This window comes from Balaenoptera physalus, assembly GCF_965194825.1.
Source record: "Balaenoptera physalus genome assembly, chromosome: 20".
NCBI lineage: Eukaryota > Metazoa > Chordata > Mammalia > Artiodactyla > Balaenopteridae > Balaenoptera > Balaenoptera physalus.
This window is the reverse complement of record NC_138901.1, coordinates 55,230,533-55,255,573: the sequence shown is the minus strand read 5'-3', so window position 1 is coordinate 55,255,573 and position 25,041 is coordinate 55,230,533. Positions and strand designations below refer to the sequence as shown.

Below are 25,041 nucleotides of genomic sequence, written 5' to 3'. Positions count from 1 at the left end.
ACTGGTTTGAAGTACCTGGAGATGTTGGTGGATCAGGATGGATGGTCCTCAAGGGAGAATGGAAAGGAAAAGGGGATCTCACAGCGTGCCTGGATTCGCCCCAGACGAGCTGCCGCTGCCAACTGCACCAGGCGTTGGAAGTGAGGAGTCCCAAGGCTAGGGCCAAAGGACACTTCCACCTGATTGGGCAGGGACTGTCGATCCGTATGGGGCCAGGTTTTACGTCCGAACAGTCTCCTTGGCCAGGGTGCGCCATCCCGGGTCTCCAGGGACCTCAGACCATCCGCGGTGTTGAAGAGAAGAAGAGACCGTATCCCTTAGGGTGCCAGCGGGTCAGAGTCCCGACCCGGAGGGCTTCCGGTCTCACTGAGGAGTAGCCCCTGCCGGGGACCTTCAATTGCCCCAAGTCAGTAGGCCCAGTAGGCCGATCACTGCGTGTTGGAAGACGATCAGAAAAGGCACAGAGAGGAGAGAGAGGCACTCCCCGTAGGGGCCACCAAAATGCCACAGAGTGCAGTGAAGGGGCCGGCAACGCGGGTGGTAAAAGAATTTATTGAGTCAGAAGTGAGGGTAGAAAGCGAGATTTATCGGATACACTGCAAGGGAGCAGCGGGTGAGACCAAGAGAGGGTCTGCACAGGGGGGAAAGAAACCGGGCTTCTTTTATGGTCCCTTCTGGTCACCCTTGGGTTAATGTTCCATCCATATGGTGGTTAGGGCTGGGCATGTCTAGCAATGTAGACAATCTGGGCAGTCTTCTTGGAATGCCCACCGCCTTCTTTTTTTGTTGTTTTATTTTGATTTGAGTATTTATTTATTTATTTATTTAATGGCTGCGTTGGGTCTTCGTTGCTGCGCGCAGGCTTTCTCTAGTTGCAGCAAGCGGGGGGCTTCTCTTTGTTGTGGTGCGCGGGCTTCTCATTGCGGTGGCTCCTCTTGCTGCAGAGCACGGGCTCTAGGCGCGGGGGCTTCGGTAGTTATGGCTTGCAGGCTCTAGAGCGCAGGCTCAGTAGTTGTGGCGCACGGGCTTAGTTGCTCTGTGGCATGAGAGATCTTCCTAGGCCAGGGCTTCAACCCGTGTCCCCTGCACTGGCAGGCAGATTCTTAACCAGTGTGCCATGAGGGAAGTCCCAATATCTCTGTAATATCTTTGTATGGTAAGATATCATAACTAGTCTTATCATGGTGATCATGTTGAAATGTATAGAAATATCGAATAAGTATGTTGTGTAACAGGAACTAGCATAGTGTCGTAGGTCAACTGTACTTCAAAAAGAAACTCTCTTATAGAAAAAGAGATCAGATTTGTGGTTACTGGGGCAGGTGGGAATTGGATGAAGGCAGTCAAAGGGTACAAACTTCCAGTTATAAGATAAATAAGTACTAGGGATGTAATGTACAACATGAGAAATAACACTGCTGTAAGTTATATATGAAAGTTAAGAAAGTAAATCCTGCGTTCTCATCACAAGGAAAAATACTTTTTATTTCTTTAATTTTGTATCTATACGAGATGATGGATGTTCACTAAACTTATTGTGATCATCATTTCATGATATATGTAAGTCAAATCATTATGCTGTACACCTTAAATTTATCCAGTTCTATATGTCAGTTTTATCTCAATAAAACTGGAAGAAAAAAAATATAGAATGGCTCAAACCAATCCCAAACTTTCTTTTCCCACTGCCTGCTGTCCGGTCAATTCCTGGCATCTCCAACCATTCCTTTATATGTTTCATTCATTCGACAAAAATATGAATGCCTACTGTGTTGTTACAAGAGCAGTTGTATCACCTAATCAGCCTGAGGTCTTTTTCAGAGGTCTTTTTGAGTGCCAACCTCAGTGTTCTGGGAAAACTGAGGAAGTGATGCAGTTGATGAATCTAGGTTAGGTGTTTGTGTGTGTGTCTCATTCCAGTGGTCAAGGGCCCCACCCTTCATGACTGTGGGACCAGATGAGAAGAGAGAGATGCTTGGTGGGAGCTTGATAGTGTGTCAGCCCTCCCCACAACCTGGACCTTATCTTTGTCTGAAATATATGGCATTGTTGTTTGAAAGGCATCTTTTTAGTAAAAAGTTATGAACCTCTTGTTAGTTGGGATTATTTTTGCTTTTGATCGAAGAGAAAGGAAGAAGTAAATACTAATTCTAGAATCTAATGCTTTAACAGCAAAGCAGGAGTTAGCAGAGGTGGCCCATGCTGCAGAGATCCTACTAAGGGCCGTGAATGGATATAGGTGACCTATATGTATATGGATATAAGTCAGGGAAGGGAGGAGACTCAGGAATGGGACAAGGGATAGAGTTCAGGTCACAGATGCGTCAACATACCATGACTTAGTGACATAAAAATGTGAAATTCACAAACAGCTGTAATGGAAACTAGTGGGACAATTGAGGAATTGCAAATATGGGCAACATATTAGGTAATAGTAGTCTCTCAATTGTTAAATTTCTTGACTGATAATCATATCATGACTGTGTAAGAGAACATCCTTAATCTTAGGAAATACCATATAAATATTTAGGCATGTGGGAGTATTGAAGTGTAAAGTATCATGATGATACAACTTACTCCCAAATGGTTCAAGGTATAGAAAAAGCATATGTGACAAAATATCAATATTTGATTAAGTGAAAGGTATATGGGTGTCTGTTGTACTGCTATTCTGTTAAGTTTTCTATGGATATGAAAAAAATTTTTAATGTGAAATGTCCTTTCTTCTTGGCTCCAGTCACTTGGGTTGGTGGAGTTTCCCAACCTTTTATCCAGAATGTCTGTCCCCCAGACAACAGACACTGCTCTCGAAAGCCCTTATGCCCTTACATCTCCCCACTATCCCTACCCCCTCATGGACCCAACAGCTCTCTTCCAGGGCTCCCACTGCGCTCTATGATTACAGAACAAATTCACTTCCTGGCATTCTTCTATTTAGCTTCCTCTTCCCCAGGAGCCTGAGATGTCCTTGGAGACAGTGACTGGGTAGTTCTCCTTTGTGTTCCTTCTAGCATTCGGCATCACGTGTGGCCTACAGGAAGTACATTACAGGTGTAGCGCGTGTTGCGGAAGCAGTGAGTGAGTGAATGGCTCGCTGGAAGCAGAGAGAAACAGAGATGGTTCGTGGAGTGTGATAAATGAAGGCAAGTAACCTCCAGGCTGGTTGGCAGGGACTGAAATGATCAACATGTAAATGGGTGCAGATTCTTGGTGTTTAAGACTCAAAAAAGTGGCCTAAGGGACTTCCCTGGTGGTCCAGTGGTTAAGACCCTGTGCTTCCACTGCAGGGGGCACAGGTTCGATCCCTGGTCGGGGAGCTAAGATCCTGCATACCGCGGGGTGCAGCCAAAAAAAAAAAAAAAAGTGTGGCTTAAGCGATGTGCCACCACATGGGAGCTGGGGAAACAAAGAAGAGGGTAGACTGAGAGGGGTCAGAGAGGTGAAGAAATCTGGGGCAAAACTGAGTTATCAAATTGGGAAACATCAGAGCAGCATGAGATTAGGGAGACCAAGTATAATCACAAAGGACTGAAAGCGGGCAGCTTCCTCTTGAACTCTGGATCACACACAGGATCTGTTTACTTACCGTTTACTAATGACTCCTCCAGGCCCAGCGTTTGCCAGGAATCACAGGGAGAAAAGAATACATAGCACCCGAGCCTTATGCAGGAGGTGCTACAGATGAGAGAGTGTTTAGGGAAGTCCGCTGGGCAGGTTGCAGCACCCTTGGCATCTGAAAGCAGCTCTCCACCTGGGCCCGGGGCAGGTAGAGACCTGAAAGGGGGAGAGTGAACCAGGCACGTGGACTGGAGATCAGTGTGACCCTGGGGAGACAGAGGCCCGGGAGGTGGCCCCCGTGGGCCCCACAGGATCTGTGCCCTGAGAGCTGCCCCTGGAAGGGTCTCCTTGGCTTGCAGGGGGCAGGGGCAGCGCAGTCCCAGGGGCCCTACAGCCCCAGCCCGTGCTCTGTTGTTGCCTTCAGCCTTTTCAGAGGGAGAGGGCTGGGACAGGCGCTGTGTGAGAAGAACGCTGGGTGACCTCAGCCTGACAGGATAAACTCTGCTGAACCTTCTACAAACACGCCCGTCAGTTGGAGAGCTGGCTCTTGCAAAGCTTATCAGGTTGTGGGTGAGGCTTGCTTGTCGCGCACTTTCAGCTCCGGAAGGGACTGAGGGGAACCTCAGTTATCTGTGCTTGTGACACCTCCCAGGTCCCTTCAGGGATTCCTCCTCAGTGACTCATTCACTTGTTCATTCATTTGGTGGTGACTGAGCCCCCCGCCTCAAACCAGGAATCTGGGACTTGGCAATACTGCGGTGGACAAACCACAACATAAGAGTCTCTGCTCTGATGGTGCTTTACATTCTGCTGGGAGGTGACAGCTCCAAATAAACTCATACTAAATCGCGTATGTCAGGTGGTGCTAAGTGCTACAAAGTGGAGCGTGGGGGGAAGCAGGGGAAGGGCTTGATGATGGCAGGTGGGGACAGGAGGGGGTGATTTTATTTTCTCTTTAATTTTTTGGCCGTGCCACGCGGCATGTGGGATCTTAGTTCCCCAACCACAGATCGAACCCTTGCCCCCTACAGTGGAAGTGCATAGTCTTACCCACTGGACCGCCAGAGAAGTCCCAGGAGAGGTGATTTTAGATGGGATGTCCAAAGCCCCTGTGAAAACGTCAGCTCTCTGCCTCTGTTAGGGGTGACCAGAGCCTGAGACCTGCCTGGGGAGCTCTGCCTCTCCCTGGAGGTTGTGACAGGAATCATGCGCGAGGCTGAGGAGCTGGCCCTCCGCAGCAGACAGAAAGCGTGCAGAGAACGCGCCAGGAGCAGAGCGGGGTGGGCAGTGGCCTGCACAGTGGCCACAGTGCCTGGGTGGAGATCGGGGTGGTACAGAGCCTGCCCGTGGCCAACGCCCTCACTACCCCATCTTCTCCCCTCTCCTTCCTGTGCAGAATCTTGCTCTCCCCCTTTTCTCGCCTTCCAACTCCCCCACTGAGTTCTGCCCCCACCACCCTTCTGAGACTGCTCTGCCCAAACCCACTGATCACTGACAAATCCCATGGACGTTTCTCAGCAGCACTGATGCTTTCCCTCTCCCGTTTGAAGCTCTTCTCTCGTTTTCTGGGACATCACCCTCTCCAAGTTCCCTTCACTCTTCTTTACAGGCTCCTCTTGCCCTTAAAATGTTGGTGTTTTCTGAGTTCCATACACAGCCTACTTTTTTCACTCAAATCATATTCCTGGGGTGACTTACCCCCTCCCAAATCTCTCTGCAGCCCCGATCCCTCTCCTGAGCTCCAAACCCCACATATCCAGCTGCTTGCTATCCTAGAGGAACTGCTCAAAGTGTTCTAATTATTGCCAGGTTGTGAATCCCTTTAGAGAAGGATCTCAAATAATGTATTATTTGTTTCCGCAATGCCTGCTACCCTGCTTGTACCCCATAAGCGCTCAAGAACCCCCAAATTACTTCAATCTTGGCCATAGGCCCTGCCGTTTGGGGGATTATCTATAGTTTCTAGCTAGCTATCCTCTCAAAGCCCCATCTCTGGGGGATTGTAAGCAATGACACTGACACATGGTACTGAGAGATGGCAGAAGACTAATCTGCTTCCTGGGAAAAAGTGGAAAGACTTCGAGACTGTCCCCAGGCAAGGCCCAGCCAGCCTTTGGCAAGAGTCCCCAGAACTGAAGCATTCACGGATACCAGAGAGCAGGCCAAAGGGCACTCTTAGACAGCCGACAGCCCGCCCTGCGCGTCCCTGCCCATGGCCACGGCCCAAAGTCACGCTTCAACATCCGCCACCTACACCAGTGTTCATTTCCTCCCTGACCCCTCAGGCTCCTGCTCTCCTCCACGGGCTGCCAAAGCTGATGGAAGATAGAACTTGTCGCTTCCCTCCTCCAGGTTAAACGTTAAAGGAATCCCTGCCACCTAGAGAAAAGCCCAAACTCCTGGGCAGATCTTTCAAGGCCCCCCACTAACCCATCCACCCACATCCCCACCCCCCCTTTTGTCACCTGATCCAGGCTCTCCTAAGCCCCCACCCATCTCTGTATCCCCCTCTTTCTGCTAAACCACAACTTCCTATACTATGCAGTTGCTTGAGAAGCCCAAAGACAGAACCATATTCTGACCCCTATGAAATTCTACCATGCAACTTTAAAAAAAATCCTTGTCAGACAATTCCAAATACATGCTAGCCTTCCGACTTTGTGTCCCACGAAAATTTAGTACACAGCTCTCCATCCACGTTACTTAGAGGAATTTTGAGCAAGGTCTGGAACACAGCCCAAGAAATCTCCAGGATGACCCTGCTCTATTGTCCTTTGGGTATGATTATTAACTGCTTGAATAATTTAACTCTCCTAATATGTGGCCACCATTCGCTACACTGGCCACAAGCATATTGGGAGACTGATGAAGAGCTTGCTGAAGTCAAGCACTCTCCCCATTTCCTGGGCTATCGATCCAGAAACCCAGAAGGGCTAGTCTGATAGGCCCTGTTCTGAATTGTGAACCCATTCTGGTTCCTACCAGTTATTTTGGTCAAGCTTAAACACACTTTAGTAACCTACTCTTCCTACCCGATATTGGAACATATCATAAAGCCACAATCAATAAGTGTGCACAGGCAGATCAATGGAGTAGAACACTAGGTCAAGAAATAGACCCAAATACACACGTACAGGAATTTAGAGTGTAGCAAAGGTGGCATTTCAAATCAGGGAAAGGTGGGTTGTTTAATAAATGACATTTGGACAAAACAGTAAAGCCAGATCTGTACCTCATGCCTTACACTATGATAAATTCCAAATGGATGAAAGATTTAAATATAAAAACTAAAGTCATAAAAGAATTAATATTATGAAAGGATGGGATCTTAAAAATACTAGAAAAGGAAGTGAGAATCTTCTAACAATCTCAGAATGGTGAGGGCTTTTTAAAAGTATGACGCAAAACCTAGGAGCTTTAAAAGACTTATTGATAAATGCAATTAATAAAAATAAAAATGTTCAACCTGGCAAAAACCACTATAAGCAGTCAAAAGACACCCTATTACCTCTGACTTCATCGCCTCTTTTTCAAGCTCCCTGGCCTCCCTGCTTTCCCTCAACACCCCAAGAATGTTCCCACTTCAGGACCTTCTAATTGCTGTGCCCTCGGCCTGGAAAACTCTTCCCCCAGAAACCCATGGTCTTTCCCCCCACCCCCCCAACTCCTTTGGATCTTTTTTTTTCTTTTCTTTTTTTGGCCACAAGACTTGAGGGATCTTAGTTCCCCAACCAGGGATCAAACCCATGCCCTCAGCAGTGAAAGCGCCAAGTCCTAACCACTGGACTCCTTTGGGTCTTTATTTCACTATCACATTCTCAGCAAGACCTTCCTTGACCACCCTACTTAAAATTTGCATGTGCGCGCACACACACACACACAAATGCAGTAACATGTAGATATATGGGTATTCTCAGTATAATTCTTTCAACTTTTCTTAACGTCTGAAAATTTTCATAATAAAATATTGAAAAACACCCACACAAACCTATTCCTCTTTCCTTGTTTTCCCACTGGACACGTCACCACCACCTAACATACATTTTACGTATTTATCTACCCCGCCCTGCTTGAGGGCTGTTCACTGCTCCATCTCCAGTTGGTAAAACAGGTGCCTATTGCTATACCAACATTAAATTCCTGGTTTTAATATTGTACTATAAACATGTAAAGCTGGGAAAAATGGCGAAGGGGGCTTTGTCACTCCCACCCCCTCTAGACTTTGCAACCTCCTGTGAATCTATAATTATTTCAAAATATATGTATTAATGAGAGAGCAGTACCTAGTACATAACTGGTACTCAGTATTTGTCAAAGGAATCAACCCCATGACTTAGTGAAATTATATGATTTATATTAAGTGATAAAACACTACTACTTGTGTGAAAAAGGGAAGTATTTTCATATTTGCTTGTGTATGCATACATTATCTCTGGAAGAAAATATAAAACTGCTAATACTGGCTGCTCAGGTAAAAAAGTCTGGGTGACTAGAGAACAGGGGCAAGAAGACTTTTCAACAAACGTTTTGTACCTCTTGAGTTTTGAACCAAGTGAATATATTATCCATTCAGAATACAATTTAAATTAGAAAATTTTCTGTTCTGGCGTCTTCCTCAGGGTCAATGTCAGTCAACTTTACCTATCTACAGCTTCCAGGATTCAGGTTCTTTGCATTTTTGAAAAATCACTATTGCAGGAGTTTTCACACCTATGCACCTTTGTCCTTGTGGTGATCCTTAAGCCCCCTCCACCTAAAAAACAAACAGCTGTAAAAGACATTTTTTAAAAATATAAGGAAATTTGAATACCACACTACAGCTGACCCTTGAACAATGAGGATTTCAACTGCATGGGTCCACTTACACACTTTTTTTTCCACTTGTAAATACTACAGTAATACATGATCTGAGGTTGGTTGACTCCTCAGATGCAGAACTTCGGATGCAGAGGGCCAACTCTGTTTTGACTGCTCAGAGGGTTGGCACCCCTAACCCCCCACGTTGTTCAAGGGTCAACTGTATATAGTTGGTACTATTGAATTACTGTTACTTTTCTTAGGTTTGTTAGTGGTATTGTGATTATGTAGAAAAATGTCCTTCATCTTAGGAGATAATGCTGAAGAGTTTAGAGGTGAGGGGCGATGCTGTCTGCAACTTTTATGTGATCCAACAACAAAAAAATGTGTATAGATATAAATGTATTGATTATAGAGACATACGTGCATGTGTAAATACACGTCTACACGTAGATACAGACGTAGTTACAGAGATAAAAACTCACATGGCAAAGGTTAATTGGTCAATCCATGGAAAGGTTATATACTGTACTGTTCTTTCAGCTTTTCTGCAGGTTTAAAATTTTTCAAAATAACAAGTTGAGGGGAAAATTTTTTTGACAATTTAAATTTGTACTTTATTTTTGCATAAATGGTATAACCATCCATAATAATTACCTCTTTTTAAATTTAATTTTTATTTTATATTGAGGTATAGTTGATTTACAATGTTGTGTTAGTTTCAGGTGTACAGCAGAGTGGTTCAGTTATACATGTATCCATTCTTTTTCAGATTCTTTTCCCATATAGGTTATTACAGAATATTGAGTAGAGTTCCCTGTGCTGTACAGTAGGTCCTTGTTGGTTATCTATTTTATATATAGTAGTGTGTGTATGTTAATCCCAACGTCCTAATTTATTCTCCACCCCCCCCCCCCCCCGCCACCACTTTCCCCTTTGGTAACCAAAGTCTTGGTTTTGAAGTCTGTGAGTCTGTTTCTCTTTTGTAAATAAGTTCATTTGTATCATCTTCCTAAATTCCACATGTAAGTGATATATGATATTTGTCTTTCTCTGTCTGACTTCACTTAGAATGATAATCTCTAGGTCCATCCATGTTGCTGCAAATGGCATTATTTCATTTCTTTTTATGGCTGAGTAATATTCCATTGTATATATGTACCACATCTTCTTTATCCATTCCTCTGTCAATGGACATTTAGGTTGCTTCCATGTCTGGCTGTTGTAAATAGTGCTGCAGTGAACATTGGAGTGCATGTATCTTGTTTTTGTTTTTTTCTACGTGTGTGTGTGTGTGTGTTTGTGTGTGTGTATGTGTGTGTGTTTATTTCCTTTGTTAAGTATCACATGCCATTTTTTTTTCTTATCAGTCATCAATTTTATACACATCAGTGTATACATGTCAATCCCAATTGCCCAATTCAGCACACCCCCACCCCACCGCGGTTTTCCCCCCTTGGTGTCCATACGTTTGTTCTCTACATCTGTGTCTCAACTTCTGCCCTGCAAACCGGTTCATCTGTACCATTTTTCTAGGTTCCACATACATGCGTTAATATACGATATTTGTTTTTCTCTTTCTGACTTACTTCACTCTGTATGACAGTCTCTAGATCCATCCACGTCTCAACAAATGACTCAGTTTCGTTCCTTTTTATGGCTGAGTAATATTCCATTGTATATATGTACCGCAACTTCTTTATCCATTCGTCTGTCGATGGGCATTTAGGTTGCTTCCATGACCTGGCTATTGTAAATAGTGCTGCAGTGAACATTGGGGTGGATGTGTCTTTTTGAATTACGGTTTTCTCTGGGTATATGCCCAGTAGTGGGATTGCTGGGTCCTATGGTAGTTCTATTTTTAGTTTTTTAAGGAACCTCCATATTATTCTCCATAGTGGCTGTTTCAATTTACATTCCCACCAACAGTGCAAGAGGGTTCCCTTTTCTCCATACCCTTTCCAGCATTTGTTGTTTGTAGATTTTATGATGATGCCCATTCTAACTGGTGTGAGGTGATACCTCATTGTAGTTTTGATTTGCATTTCTCTAATAATTAGTGATGTTGAGCAGCTTTTCATGTGCTTCTTGGCCATCTGTATATCTTCTTTGGAGAAATGTCTATTTAGGTCCTCTGCCCATTTTTGGATTGGGTTGTTTGTTTCTTTAATATTGAGCTGCCTGAGCTGTTTATATATTTTGGAGATTAATCCTTTGTCCGTTGATTCGTTTGCAAATATTTTCTCCCATTCTGAGGGTTGTCTTTTCATCTTGTTTATGGTTTCCTTTGCTGTGCAAAAACTTTTAAGTTTCATTAGGTCCCATGTGTTTATTTTTTTGTTCTTATTTCCATTACTCTAGGAGGTGGATCAAAAAAGATCTTGCTGTGATTTATGTCAAAGAGTGTTCTTCCTATGTTTTCCTCTAAGAGTTTTATAGTGTCCGGTCTTACATTTAGGTCTCGAATCCATTTTGAGTTTATTTTTGTGTATGCTGTTAGGGAATATTCTAATTTCATTCTTTTACATGTAGCTGTCCAGTTTTCCCAGCACCACTTATTGAAGAGACTGTCTTTTCTCCATTGTATATCTTTGCCTCCTTTGTCATAGATTAGTTGACCATAGGTGTGTGGGTTTATCTCTGGGCTTTCTATCTTGTTCCAATGATCTATGTTTCTGTTTTTGTGCCAGTACCATATTGTCTTGATTACTGTAGCTTTGTAGTATAGTCTGAAGTCAGGGAGTCTGATTCCTCCAGCTCCGTTTTTTTCCCTCAATACCGCTTTGGCTACTCAGGGTTTTTGTGTCTCCATACAAATTTTAAGATTTTTTGTTCTTCTTCTGTAAAAAATGCCATTGGTAATTTGATAGGGATTGCATTGAATCTGTAGATTGCTTTGGGTAGTATAGTCATTTTCACAATATTGATTCTTCCAATCCAAGAACATGGTATATCTCTCCATCTGTTGGTATCATCTTTAATTTCTTTCATCAGTGTCTTATAGTTTTCTGCATACAGGTCTTTTGTCTCCCTAGGTAGGTTTATTCCTAGGTATTTTATTCTTTTTGTTGCAATGGTAAATGGGAGTGTTTCCTTAATTTCTCTTTCGGATTTTTCATCATTAGTGTATAGGAATGCAGGAGATTTCTGTGCATTAATTTTGTATCCTGCAACTTTACCAAATTCATTGATTAGCTCTAGTAGTTTTCTGGTGGTCTCTTTAGGATTCTCTATGTATAGTATCATGTCATCTGCAAACAGTGACAGTTTTACTTCTTCTTTTCCAATTTGGATTCCTTTTATTTCTTTTTCTTCTCTGATTGCCATGGCTAGGACTTCCAAAACTATGTTGAATAATAGTGGTGAGAGTGGACATCCTTGTCTCGTTCCTGATCTTAGAGGAAATGCTCTCAGTTTTTCACCATTGAGAATGATGTTTGCTGTGGGTTTGTCGTATGTGGCCTTTATTATGTTGAGGTAGGTTCCCTCTATGCCCACTTTCTGGAGCGTTTTTATCATAAATGGGTGTTGAATTTTGTCAAAAGCTTTTTCTGCATCTATTGAGATGATCATCTGGTTTTTATTCTTCAGTTTGTTAATATGGTGTATCACATTGATTGATTTGCATATACTGAAGAATCCTTGCATCCCTGAGATAAATCCCACTTGATCGTGGTGTATGATCCTTTTAATGTGTTGTTGGATTCTGTTTGCTAGTATTTTGTTGAGGATTTTTGCATCTATATTCATCAGTGATATTGGTCTGTAATTTTCTTTTTTTGTAGTATCTTTGTCTGGTTTTGGTATCAGGGTGATGGTGGCTTCGTAAAATGAGTTTGGGAGTGTTTCTTCCTCTGCAATTTTTTGGAAGAGTTTGAGAAGGATGCGTGTTAGCTCTTCTCTAAATGTTTGTTAGAATTTACCTGTGAAGCCATCTGGTCCTGGACTTATGTTTGTTGGAAGATTTTTAATCACAGTTTCTATTTCATGACTTGTGATTGGTCTGTTCATATTTTCTATTTCTTCCTGGTTCAGTCTTGGAAGGTTATACCTTCCTGAGAATTTGTCCATTTCTTCCAGATTGTCCGTTTTATTGGCATAGCGTTGCTTGTAGTAGTCTCTTAGGATGATTTGTATTTCTGCCATGTCTATTGTAACTTCTCCTTTTTCATTTCTAATTTTATTGATTTGAGTCCTCTCCCTCTTTTTCTTGATGAGTCTGGCTAATGGTTTATCAATTTTGTTTATCTTCTCAAAGAACCAGCTTTTAGTTTTATTGATCTTTGCAATTGTTTTCTTTGTTTCTATTTCATTTATTTCTGCTCTGATCTTTATGATTTCATTCCTTCTGCTAACTTTGGGCTTTGTTTGTTCTTCTTTCTCTAGTTCCTTTAGGTGTAAGGTTAGATTGTTTACTTGAGATTTTTCTTGTTTCTTGAGGTAGGCTTGTATTGCTATAACTTCCCTCTTAGAACTGCTTTTGCTGCATCCCATAGGTTTTGAATCGTCGTGTTTTCATTGTCATTTGTCTCTAGGTATTTTTTGATTTCCTCTTTGATATCTTCAGTGATCTCTTGGTTATTTAGTAGCGTGTTGTTTAGCCTCCAAGTGTTTGTATTTTTTACGTTTTTTTCCCTGTAATTGATTTTTAATCTCATAGCGTTGTGGTCAGAAAAGATGCTTGATATGATTTCAATTTTCTTAAATTTACTGAGGCTTGATTTGTGACCCAAGATGTGATCTCTCCTGGAGAATGTTCTGTGCGCACTTGAGAAGAAAGTGTAATCTGCTGTTTTTGGATGGAATGTCCTATAAATATCAATTAAATCTATCTGGTCTATTGTGTCTTTTAAAGCTTGGGTTTCCTTATTAATTTTCTGTTTGGATTATCTGTCCATTGGTGTAGGTGAGGTGTTAAAGTCCCCCACTATTATTGTGTTACTGTGGATGTCCTCTTTTATAGCTGTTAGCAAGTTGCCTTATGTATTGAGGTGCTCCTATGTTGGGTGCATATATATTTATAATTGTTATATCTTCTTCTTGGCTTGATCCCTTGATCATTATGTAGTGTCCTTCCTTGTCTCTTGTAACATTCTTTATTTTAAAGTCTATTTTATCTGATATGAGTATTGCTACTCCAGCTTTCTTTTGATTTCCATTTGCATGGAATATCTTTTTCCATCCCCTCACTTTCAGTCTGTATGTGTCCCTAGGTCTGAAGTGGGTCTCTTGTAGACAGCATATATATGGGTCTTGTTTTTGTATCCATTCAGCAAGCCTGTGTCTTTTGGTTGGAGCACTTAATCCATTCCCTTTTAAGGTAATTATCAATATGTATGTTCCTATGACCATTTTCTTAATTGTTTTGGGTTTGTTTGTGTAGGTCCTTTTCTTCTCTTGTGTTTCCCACTTAGAGAAGTTCCTTTAGCATTTGTTGTAGGGCTGGTTTGCTGGTGCTGAATTCTTTTAGCTTTTGCTTGTCTGTAAAGCTTTTGATTTCTTCATCGAATCTGAATGAGATCCTTGCCGGGTAGAGTAATCTTGGTTGTAGGTTCTTCCCTTTCATCATTTTAAGTATGTCATGCCACTCCCTTCTGGCTTGTAGAGTTTCTGCTGAGAAATCAGCTGTTAACCTTATGGGAGTTCCCTTGTATGTTATTTGTCGTTTTTCCCTTGCTGCTTTCAATAATTTTTCTTTGTCTTTAATTTTTGCCAGTTTGATTACTATGTGTCTTGGTGTGTTTCTCCTTGGGTTTATCTTGTATGGGACTGTCTGCGCTTCCTGGACTTGGGTGGCTATTTCCTTTCCCATGTTAGGGAAGTTTTCAACTATAATCTCTTCAAATATTTTCTCTGGTCCTTTCTCTCTCTCTTCTCCTTCTGGGACCCCTATAATGCGAATGTTGTTGCATTTAATGTTGTCCCAGAGGTCTCTTAGGCTGTCTTCATTTCTTTTCATTCTTTTTTCTTTAGTCTGTTCTGCAACAGTGAATTCCACCATTCTGTCTTCCAGGTCACTTATCCGTTCTTCTGCCTCAGTTATTCTGCTATTGACTCCTTCTAGTGTATTTTTCATTTCAGCTATTGTATTGGTCATCTCTGTTTGTTTGTTCTTTAATTCTTCTAGGTCTTTGTTAAACACTTCTTGAATCTTCTCGATCTTTGCCTCCATTCTTATTCCGAGGTCCTGGATCATCTTCACTATCATTATTCTGAATTCATTTTCTGGAAGGCTGCCTATCTCCACTTCATTTAGTTGTTTTTCTGGGGTTTTATCTTGTTCCTTCATCTGGTACATAGCCCTCTGCCTTTTCATCTTGTCTATCTTTCTGTGAATGTGGTTTTTGTTCCACAAGCTGCAGGATTGTAGTTCTTCTTGCTTCTGCTGTCTGCCCTCTCCCTGCTTTTTGAATAGGAATGAGTATGTTATCCTATGCCTAGCCCACCACTGTATGTTGGGGGAGCGAGGCAGATGACTTTCTCTTTAGTCCACAGGTCTTCAGAAGAAGAGGAATTTCACTGGAGAAACTGTACTTAAGAATATATACTTGAGGGACTTCCCTGGTGACGCAGTGGTTAAGAATCTGCCTGCCAGTGCAGGGGACACAGGTTCGATCCCTGGTCCAGGAAGATCCCAAACGCCACGGAGCAACTAAGCCTGTGCGCCACAACTACTGAGCCTGTGCTCTACAGCCCGTGTGCCACAACTACTGAGCCTGTGTGCCACAACTACTGAAACCCCTGCGCCTAGGGCCTGTGCTCCGCAACAAGAGAAACCCCCAAAATGAGAAGCCCATGCACCACAATGAAGAGTAGCCCCCGCTTGCCACAACTAGAGAAAGCCCATGCACAGCAATGAAGACCCAACGCAGCCAAAAATTAAAAAATAAATACATAAATTTATTAAAAATAAAATAGAATATATGCTTGAGAAACCTCATCTATACCTGGACCTGATTTAGATGATGAAATTCTGGACTTCAGGCTGATGCTATAATGGGATTAGACTTTGGGGTGCCCTGACAGGGGATGAGTGTATTTGGCATGTGGAAGGAATATGAATCGTTGGGGGCCAGAGGGCATACAGTGGTAGCCAGTCTCCAAAACAGTCCCCAGGGACCCACAACTCATGGTATTCATGCCCTTGCATAGTCTCCTCCCAAACTGTATCAAGGTTGGTCTTTGTAACCAATAGACTATGGCAGAAGTGATGGTATATGACTTCTGAAGCTAAAAGACATCTCCCTCTCTCTCTCCCCTTCTCTCCTTCTCTCTGTGTCTCTTCAGCTGCTTTTCTGGGAGAAGTCAGCTGTTATGTCATGAGGACAATTAAGAAACTCTGTAGGACTTCCCTGGTGGCGCAGTGGTTAAGAATCCGCCTGCCAATGAAGGGCACACAGTTTCGAGCCCTGGTCTGTGAAGATCCCACATGCCACAGAACGGCTAAGCCTGTACGCCATAACTGCTGAGCCTGTGCTCTAGAGCCCACGAGCCACAACTACTGAAGCCCGCACACCTAGAGCCTGTGCTCCGCAACAAGAGAAGCCACCGCAATGAGAAGCCCTCGCACCACAATGAAGAGTAGCTCCCACTCACCGCAACTAGAGGAAGCCTGAAGACCCAACGCAGCCAAAAATAAATAAATAAATAAATTTATTAAAAAAAAAAAAAGAAAAGAAACTCTATGGAGCACTCCACATGGCAATAAACTGAGCTCTCCTGCCACAAGCCAGTGAAAAACAGACCTCCAGCCAACAGCCATGTGAGTGAGTTCCTCCAGCCCCAGTTAAGCCTTAAGATGACTACAGCCCCAGCCAACACCTTGACTGAAACCTCATGAGAGACCTGAGCTAGAACCACCTGACTCTCAGAAATTGTATGAGGTAATAAGTGTTTGTTGCCCTAAGCCACTGAGGTAATGATAATGTAGCAATAAATAACTCATATGGTCCACATACTTATTTTCTGAATCCCCAAACTCATAAGCTTATGTAAAGCCAGAAAGTATTCATGATGAACTGGCCACTTACAAAATTAGTCCTTACTCATATACATTCCTCCCTTATTAGCACCAGCTACCAACCTTGCCCATCTAGTTGGCTGCAGAGTGAAACTCCAAGTGTTGAAAAAGATAGAAGACTGAACCAAGTCCATGGAAGTGCTATTAGAAAACTGATCAATCAGCAAAGCAATTAACAAATAACATTGATGTAGTAAGAAGGGCCACCCATGTGAGATATTTCAGACAGGGGCTAAGCAGAGTTTTAGGGCAAACAGTCAGTAGGTGACCCGTTGGCTGCAATCAAAGGTACAGGCATGGCTTGTCTTTTCCCACAGCCATCATCTATGCACAGGAGTCATTCCCTATCCCTTTACGTCCAGGCTTTTGGAACTCAAAAATCCAAAACTGAGGCTCCAGTATAGTAGGGCCAGCTGAAATTGTGGAAGGAAGTATAAGGACCTTAACATATGTTAACAGTGTATTTTACAAGTGTTATTCCATCAAAGTGGGACCCAGCTGTGTAATTTTTTAAAAAATATCCTCAAGGTTTTTGTTTATCTATTTATTTTATTATTTATTTATTTATTTTTAGCTGCATGGGGTCTTTGTTGCTGCATGCGGGCTTTTCTCTAGTTGCGACGAGCGGGGGCTACTCTTCGTTGCGGCACGCAGGCTTCTCATTTTGGGGGCTTCTATTGTTGCGGAGCATGGGCTCTCGGCTCACGGGCTTCAGTAGTTGTGGCACGTGGGCTTCAGTAGTTGTGGCTTGCGGGCTCTAGAGTGCAGGCTCAGTAGCTGTGGCGCACGGGCTTAGTTGCTCTGCGGCATGTGCGATCTTCCCAGACCAGGGCTCTAACCTGTGCCGCTGCATTTGCAGGAGGATTCTTAACCACTGAGCCACCAGGGAAGTCCCCCAGCTGTGTAATTTAATTCATTATAAATATTGCTCCTAACTGTCGTGGAGAAATGTAGCAGGATATGGGAGGGCAAAGAGATTGCTGAGTGCTCTGTGCTGCATGATGTATTTCCTCCATTAAACCTTCTGGACCTTTCATAAATGTTATGAAATATTTGATGTGATGTGATCTGATGTGAACCGAATTTTGCATCTAAGTTTATTCAATGACCATTCAGAGACACAATGTTGGGAGCTGGGATTAGAGGCCAGAGTTATAGTGAGACTACTAGTCTGAAGACTTCCACAGAAATTTGTGGAACCTTGTGGATTTCTCTAGGCCATGAAAATTTGCATTCCCACCAGTGGGGAAATAAACAAAGATCGCCCATATGAGAGCAAACAGAGGTTGTTTACTCAGAGCTTACTATATGGCAAGGGAGTCAGCCAGTATCACTTGTGTTTGGCAGGCGGGGTAGCTCAAAAGCTTTACAATGGAAAAAAGGGATGGCTTCAGGTATTTCCTGATTGGAGGCTGTTGGCCTTGCAAAGGCTGTAGGCCCGAGCTAACTAGAAGTGGGGCATCCTATGTGATTGGTTAAGGGAGCCCGTAGTATATCTTTCTCTGGTTGGTCCTAAATTGGAAGCAGGGGCAAAAATTAGGGAAGCTGGCGGTTATTGACGAAGTCCTGACCGTTTGGGGCCAACTACTGCAGAGGTTGTGGGTTGGCTTTCTAGACTGGTTGCTTCAGAGGTGTGGTTTAAGGTCTCTGGCTGGTTGCTCCAGTGGTTGTAGGTCATGGCTCTGTTTCTTTATATGATTCTGGCCATTGTCCTTTTGTGGATTCAGCCTCTCACTAGCAATGTATGAGAGTTCCAGTTGCTGTGCATCTTTGCCAGTACAGCTTAGGGGAGACAGGGTGACTTGTGGCGGGGGAGTGTTGGCCATTCTAGTAGGTGTATAGAAGTATGCCATTGTGCTTTTAATTTACATTTTGCTAATGACTAATTATAATGAGCATCTGTTCATGTCCTTATTTGACACTTGTATATCTTTTTTGGGGAAGTATCTTTTCAAACATTTTTTATTGAGTTTCTTGTTTTCTCATTGTTGTTTTGGGAGTAATTTATGTATTCTAGATATAAGGCCTTTTAAGGTATGTGATTTGCAAATACTTTCTCCCAACAAGTAAGGTCTCAGGAAGTGAGGATGTCTTTTCATCTCTTAACAGTGTTTTCAGCAGAGAAGAAGTTTTTAATTATGAGGAGGTAAACTTTATTTTTCTCTTTTACAGATTGTGTTTGCCTGTGCCTAACAAAAGGTCATAAAGATTCTCTCCTATGTTTTCTTCTAGAAGTTTTACTCTTTCATTTTTTTTTTTTTTTTTTGGCCACACCACGTGGCTTGCAGGATCTTAGTTCCCTGACCAGGGATTGAACCTGGGCCCATGGCAGTGAAAGTGCCAAGTCCTAAGCACTGGACCACCAGGGAATTCCTATTTTTTCACATTTTATATTTAGGTCTGTGATCTATTCCAAGTTAATTTTTGTATGAAGTGTGAGGAATGGGCCAAGGTTGATTTTTTTTTTTTTTTTTTTTACCTGTGGATTGCATATGGAAATGGTGTTCCAGCACCTCTTCTTGAAAGGTATTTTTTTCTCAATTGAATTGCCTTTGCATCTTTGCCAAAACTCAGCTAACCATATTTGTGTCTATTTTTGGACAACCTATTTTATTCTATGATCTTATCTTTCAGCCAATACCACACTGACTTGATTACTGCAGCTTAATAGAAAGTCTTGAAATCAAGTAGCATGAGTCTTGAAACTTTGTTCTTCATTCCCAAAACTGTTTTAGCTATTCTATTTCCTTTTTCCTTTTGCTATACGTTTTAGAATCTGCTTATTGATACTGACAAAAATTACTAACAAAAATTTCTGCTGTTCTTTTAAATTGGGATTGCATGAATCTATAGATATATTGAGGAGAATTGATATTTAACATTATTGAGTCTTCCAATCCATGAACAAAGTATATCTCTCCATTTATTTGGTCTGCTTTGATTTCTTTCATTAGTATTCTATAGATTCCAGCATACAGATCATGTACATATTTTGTTAGATTTATACCTACTAAGTATTTCTTTTTTCTGGTGTGGTTGCAAATTGTTCTTTTTTTTTTTTTTTTTTTTTTTAATAAGTCTAGTTAACATCCATCACCACACAGCTACATTTCTTTTTCCTTGTGATGAGAGCTTTTTTTTTTTTTTTTTTAAATTTATTTATTTTTATATTTATGGCTGTGTTGGGTCTTCGTTTCTGTGCGAGGGCTTTCTCTAGTTGCGGCGAGTGGGGGCCACTCTTCATCGCGGTGCGCGGGCCTCTCACTGTCGCGGCCTCTCTTGTTGCGGAGCACAGGCTCCAGACGCACAGGCTCAGCAATTGTGGCTCACAGGCCTAGTCGCTCCGTGGCATATGGGATCTTCCCAGACCAGGGCTCGAACCCGTGTCCCCTGCATTGGCAGGCAAATTCTCAACCACTGCGCCACCTGGGAAGCCCGCAAATTGTTCTTTCTTATTTCACATTCCAATTGTTCATTGCTACTATATAGACATACAATTAACTTTTGTATATTGATCATGCATCGTGCAGTCTTGAAAGGCATACTTATTAGTTGCAGGAGCTTTTTTGTAGATTCTTTGAATTTTCTATGTAGATAATCATATCGAATGGAAATGAGGACAATTTTATTTCTTCCTTTCCAATCAGTGTATCTTTTATTTATTTTCTTGCATTGTTGCACTGGCTAAAACTTCCAGTGATGTTGAATAGGAGCAGTGAGAATGGACAACTTTCACTTGTGCCTGATGTTGGGGAAAAGCATTCATTATTTCATGATTAAATACGATGTTAGTTGTAGGTTTTCAACTTCATCAGGTTGAGGAAGTTCCCTTCTATTCATATTTTGCTGATTGTTATCATGAATGGATATCGTCACATGCCTTTTCTTCATGTATTGAGATGATCACATGAATTTTTTTCTTTACTCTTAAGATGGTAAATTTCATTGATTGATTTTCAACTGTATATACCAGCCTTGCATTCCCAGGATGAACTCCTCTTGGATGTGATTATTACATTTTTTACATGCTGCTGAATTCGATTTGATAATGTATTGTTATAGATTTTCCCCTCTGTGTTCATGGAGGACATTGGTTTGCAGTTTTTCTTTCTTGTTATGTCTTTGAAACTGAGGGCAATCATCAGTTAGATCCATTAAACTTGTAAACTGCCTTCACTGATCAGGCTCACTTTAATTGTTTTTGCAAAAATTTGCATGGCCTCCAAGCATCACGTAGCCTAAACAATAAGGTGTTTGCCCAAGTTGTTTTTTCAGAAACTTGGAGTCAGCTGTGTCCAGTTCCAGCTTGAGCTAGTTAAGACTGATTGGAACTACCGATCCCCTACCTGGGCATGTGCGAATGTCCGATAACCTTTTGAAGTCAGAGGGCCAGGAGCTCCACCCTGAGAACATGCTGTCGCTGCCACTTTCTGGACATGTGTCCCATGAAGAAGCATGTGGGTTCATTGCACCTGCGCAGAACAATTGTTTCACCTTTTTGTTAGCTCCAATCACCTTTCTCCATGCTCCCCATGCTCCCCACCCACCAGCTTTATCCTATAAATACCCTGAGCCTCTTGCATTCAGGGAGGCGGGTTTGAGATTTGTTCTCTTCGCTTGGCTGCCCTGTGAATAAGTCCTTCCTCTGCTGCAAACCTCGGCATCTCAGTGTTTGGCTTGCTGTGCGTCGGAGAACGAACCTGGTTCAACATCTTTACCTGGCTTCAGTAATACGGTAAGGCTGGCCTCATCAAATGAAATGGGAAGTATTCTCCCCTCTTCTGTTTTCCAAAGATATTGTGTAGAACTGGTATTATTTCTCCCCCAAAATGTTTGGTAGCAGAACTGTCTGTACCTGGAGTTTTTGTTGTTGGAAGGTTTTTAACTATAAATTCAATTTCTTTGATATATGTAATATTGTGATTTTTAATAAGAAATATGTATTTGGTCTTCATCCCCATTTCTGGCACAGAGCTTCTAGAACGCTTGGAATTTCCTAAGTGATGAGAGCAATAACGTGTTTTTTGCTATGTTAATAAGGTGACTTTTTTGGATAGCACCTAAGGATGGGAGCTGGTCGCTGGAGAAGCTGACTATGTAATTAGAGTGTTGGAATTTCCATCCAACTCACCTGACCTCTGGGGAGGGGAGAGGGGCTGGAGGTTGGATCAATCACCAAACGCTAATGATTTAATCGACTGTGGCTGTTACCAGGCCAAACTTTGCTCACCTGTGTGCAATAAAGCCAGTCCACTGACACCAGGTTGTGGTGAAGGAAAGTGCAGCATTTATTGTTAAGGCCAAACAAGGAGTCCAGGCCACTAATTCTCAAAAGACCCAAACTCCCTGTTGGATTTCAGGGAAGGGTTTTTAAAGATAGGGTAAAGGAGAGGGTTGTGAGATGCATGATCAACTCGTGGACACTCTTCTGACTGGTTGGTGGTGAGGTAATTGGGAGTCAGCATCATTAAGCTTCTGGTTCCAACCTGTCTGAGGTCTGTGTGCTTGTGGTCAGCGTGCAGTTAACTTCTTCCACCTGGTGGGGGTTTCAGTATCTGCAAAACGGCTCAAGGATATGCCTCAGAATACTGTCTAGCCCTTGAGGAGGTACTAAAGGTCCTTGACTTTGTTTAATGGGTAAACTATTATTATTTTGTCTTGCTTAACTGTTTTCCTCTGTCTCTGCATTTTCTCACTTCTGATTAAATTTGTTCTTTGGAACTCAGGGAAGGCCTAGGCAGCTAAAGATTTTCTACAAACAAGAGGCAGGTGGAGGACATGGCGGGGGGTGGGGTGCGGAATCTGTCATGGGAAGACCCCATAAGGTCCTGCTCAGTCACAGTCCCCCCTTTTCTTTGATCCTCCTCAATCTTGAGGGAGAACATGTGTGGGACAAGAAAAGGAATAAAGTTTTGGATAGAGAGGCTAATCATAAACTCGGCAGAGGAACTTGGTTTTAGGGGGACTCAGTTTCATGACTATGTAATGAAGCCTCCATAAAAACCCAAAAGGATCGAGAGAGCTTCCGGGTTAGTGAACACATAGAGATTTGGGGAGAGTGGTACATTCAGAGGGAGCCTGGAAGCTCTGAGCCCTTTCCCCATACCTTCCCCTATGCATCTCTTCTAGCTGGCTGTTCCTGAGTAATGTCCTTTTACAATAAACCAGTGGTCTAGTAAGTAAAATGTTTCTCTGAGTTCTATGAGCCTCTCTAGCAAGTTAATTGAATCCAAGGAGGGCGTCGTTGGAACCTCCCATCTATAGCCAGTTGGTTAGAAGCACAATTGATAACCTGGACTTGCAACTAGCATCTGAAGTGTGTGTGTGTGGGTAGGTGGGTAAGTGTGTGCACACATGTGTGCATGGGGGCGGGGGTGGGGTGCATGGGGGCAGGGGGGTACGTGGGGAGAGGCAGTCTTGTAAGACTGAACTTTCGGGAGTTCCTTAGTGGTCCAGTGGTTAGGACTCCACACTTTCACTGCCATAGGCCTGGGTTTGATCCCTGGTCAGGGAACTAAGATCCCACAAGTGTGGCCAAAAAAAAAAAAAAAAAAAAGACTGAACTCTTAACATGTGGGATCTGATGCTATCTCCAGGTAGATAGTGTCAGAATTGTATTGAATTTTAGGACACCCAGCTAGTGTCGGAGAATTGTCGATATGGAAAAACCCTCCCACCCCCATGCTGGAATTGGGTCCAGAACCCTCTTTAATATAGAACTATTCAAGTTATCTATTTCTTCTTGAGTTTTGGTAGTTCAAGTCTTTCAAGTAGTTAGTCCATTTCATCTGAGTTGTCAAATACATGGTATAGTTGTTCATAATATTCCTTTATTATCCTTCTAATGTGAGTAGAGTCTATAGTGATCTCTCCATTTCCATTTCTGATATTGGCAGTTTGTCACTTGTCTCTTTTTCTTGGTCATGACTAGAGGTTTGTTGATTTATTGATCTTTGCATAGAACCAGCTCTTGGTTTCACTGATTTTTTTTTTCTATTTTTGATTTCACTGATTTCTGCTCTTTATTATTTCCTTCCTTCTGCTTGTTTTGGGTTTAATTTGCTCTTTTTCATTTTCTAAATGCAAAGCTAGATTTTTTTTTAATTTGAGAGCTTTCATCTTTTCTAATATAAGTATTTAATGCTACAATTTCCCTTCAGGCACTTGTGACCTGGAGCCGTGAGACTCAATTGTGCCCACCTCTTCCCAACCTTGTGTTCAGTGATGTCACCTTGAAATCAGCTGGAGTGGGAGTATTTACACCACAGAAGTCAGAAATACTATGCACTAGGGCGTCTTCCCCCTTCCAGAGAGCCTATTATTAAACAGTTACTAGCAACCAATGCCGCTAAGCACTGCTCTAATGCCTCATAGAGGTTTTGATATGTTGTATTTTTGTTTCTTTTATTTTCTAATTTCCACTGAGATAGTTTTCCTGACTCATGAACAATTTACAAGTGTGTTTCAATTTCCAAATATTTGGGGGATTTTTCAGATATCTTTCTGTTGCAGATTTCTAGTTTAATTCCATTATGGTCAGAGACGTGCTTTGTATGATTTTCAATTATTTTAAATTTGTTAAGGTTTCTTGCATGGCCCAAAATATAATCCGTCTTGGTGAATTTTCAGTGTGTACATGGAAAGTGTTGTTCTGATGCTGTTCTGATACCTAATTGGCGTGTTCTATAAATGTCAATTAGGTCAAGTTGGTTAATGGTGTTGTTCAGGTCTTCTATATCCTTGCTGACTTTCTGTGTTCTCCTGATTTGCGTGTTCTGTTGATTATGGAGAGGGGAGTAGGTGAAATTTCCAAGTATAATTGTCGATTTGTCCATTTATCCTTTCAGTTGTATCAGTTTTCTCTTCACTGTATTTTGCATCCTTGTTCTTAGGTGCATATACATTTAGGATTGTTACGAATTCTTGTTGGGATGACCTTTTTTTTTCATTCTGTAATGTCTCTCTTTTATTCCTGATAACACTGCTTGATGTGAAGTCTAGTTTGTCTAATGTTAATATACCCATTCCATTCATTTTTCAATTGAAGTATAGTTGATTTACGGTGTTGTGTTAGTTTCAGGTGTACAACAAAGTGATTCAGTTTTTTTTTCAGATTATTTTCCATTATAGGTTATGACAAGATATTGAATATAATTCCCTGTGCTATACAGTAAATTTTTGTTGCTTATCTATTTTATGGATAGTAGTTTGGATCTGTTAATCCCATACTCCTAATTTATCCCTCCCCACCTCCCTTTACCCTTTGGTAACCGTAAGTTTGTTTTCTATGTTGTGAGTCTGTTTGTTTTGTATATAGATTCATTTGTATTATTTTTAGGTTCCACATATAAGTGATATCATATAATATTTGTCTTTCTCTGTCTGGCTTCACTAAGTATAACCTTCTCTAGGTCCATCCATGTTGCTGCTAATGGCAATATCTCATTCATTTTTGTGGCTGAGTAATATTCCATTGTATGTATATGTACCACATCTTCTTAAGCCAATCATCTGGGCACTTGGGTTGTTTCCATGTCTTGGCTATTGTAAATAGTGCTGCTGTGAACATTGAGATGCATGTATCCTTTCGAATTAAGAGTTTTTGTCTTTTCTGGATATATACCCAGGAATGGGATTGCTGGATCATATGGTGGCTCTATTTTTAG

At 42.0% G+C, this 25,041-nt stretch overlaps 1 long non-coding RNA gene across 4 annotated transcripts in view; it reads left to right on the top strand.

Moving 5' to 3' along the window:
• The window catches only part of LOC309649899, a 309,487-nt gene that overhangs the window by 222,074 nt on the left and 62,372 nt on the right, over positions 1-25,041 (top strand). For all 4 annotated transcript variants that reach the window (XR_014257347.1, XR_014257348.1, XR_014257349.1 and 1 more), the window contains one exon: positions 15,643-16,238. This is a non-coding gene — a long non-coding RNA (uncharacterized lncRNA). The remainder of the gene's footprint in view (positions 1-15,642; positions 16,239-25,041) is intronic.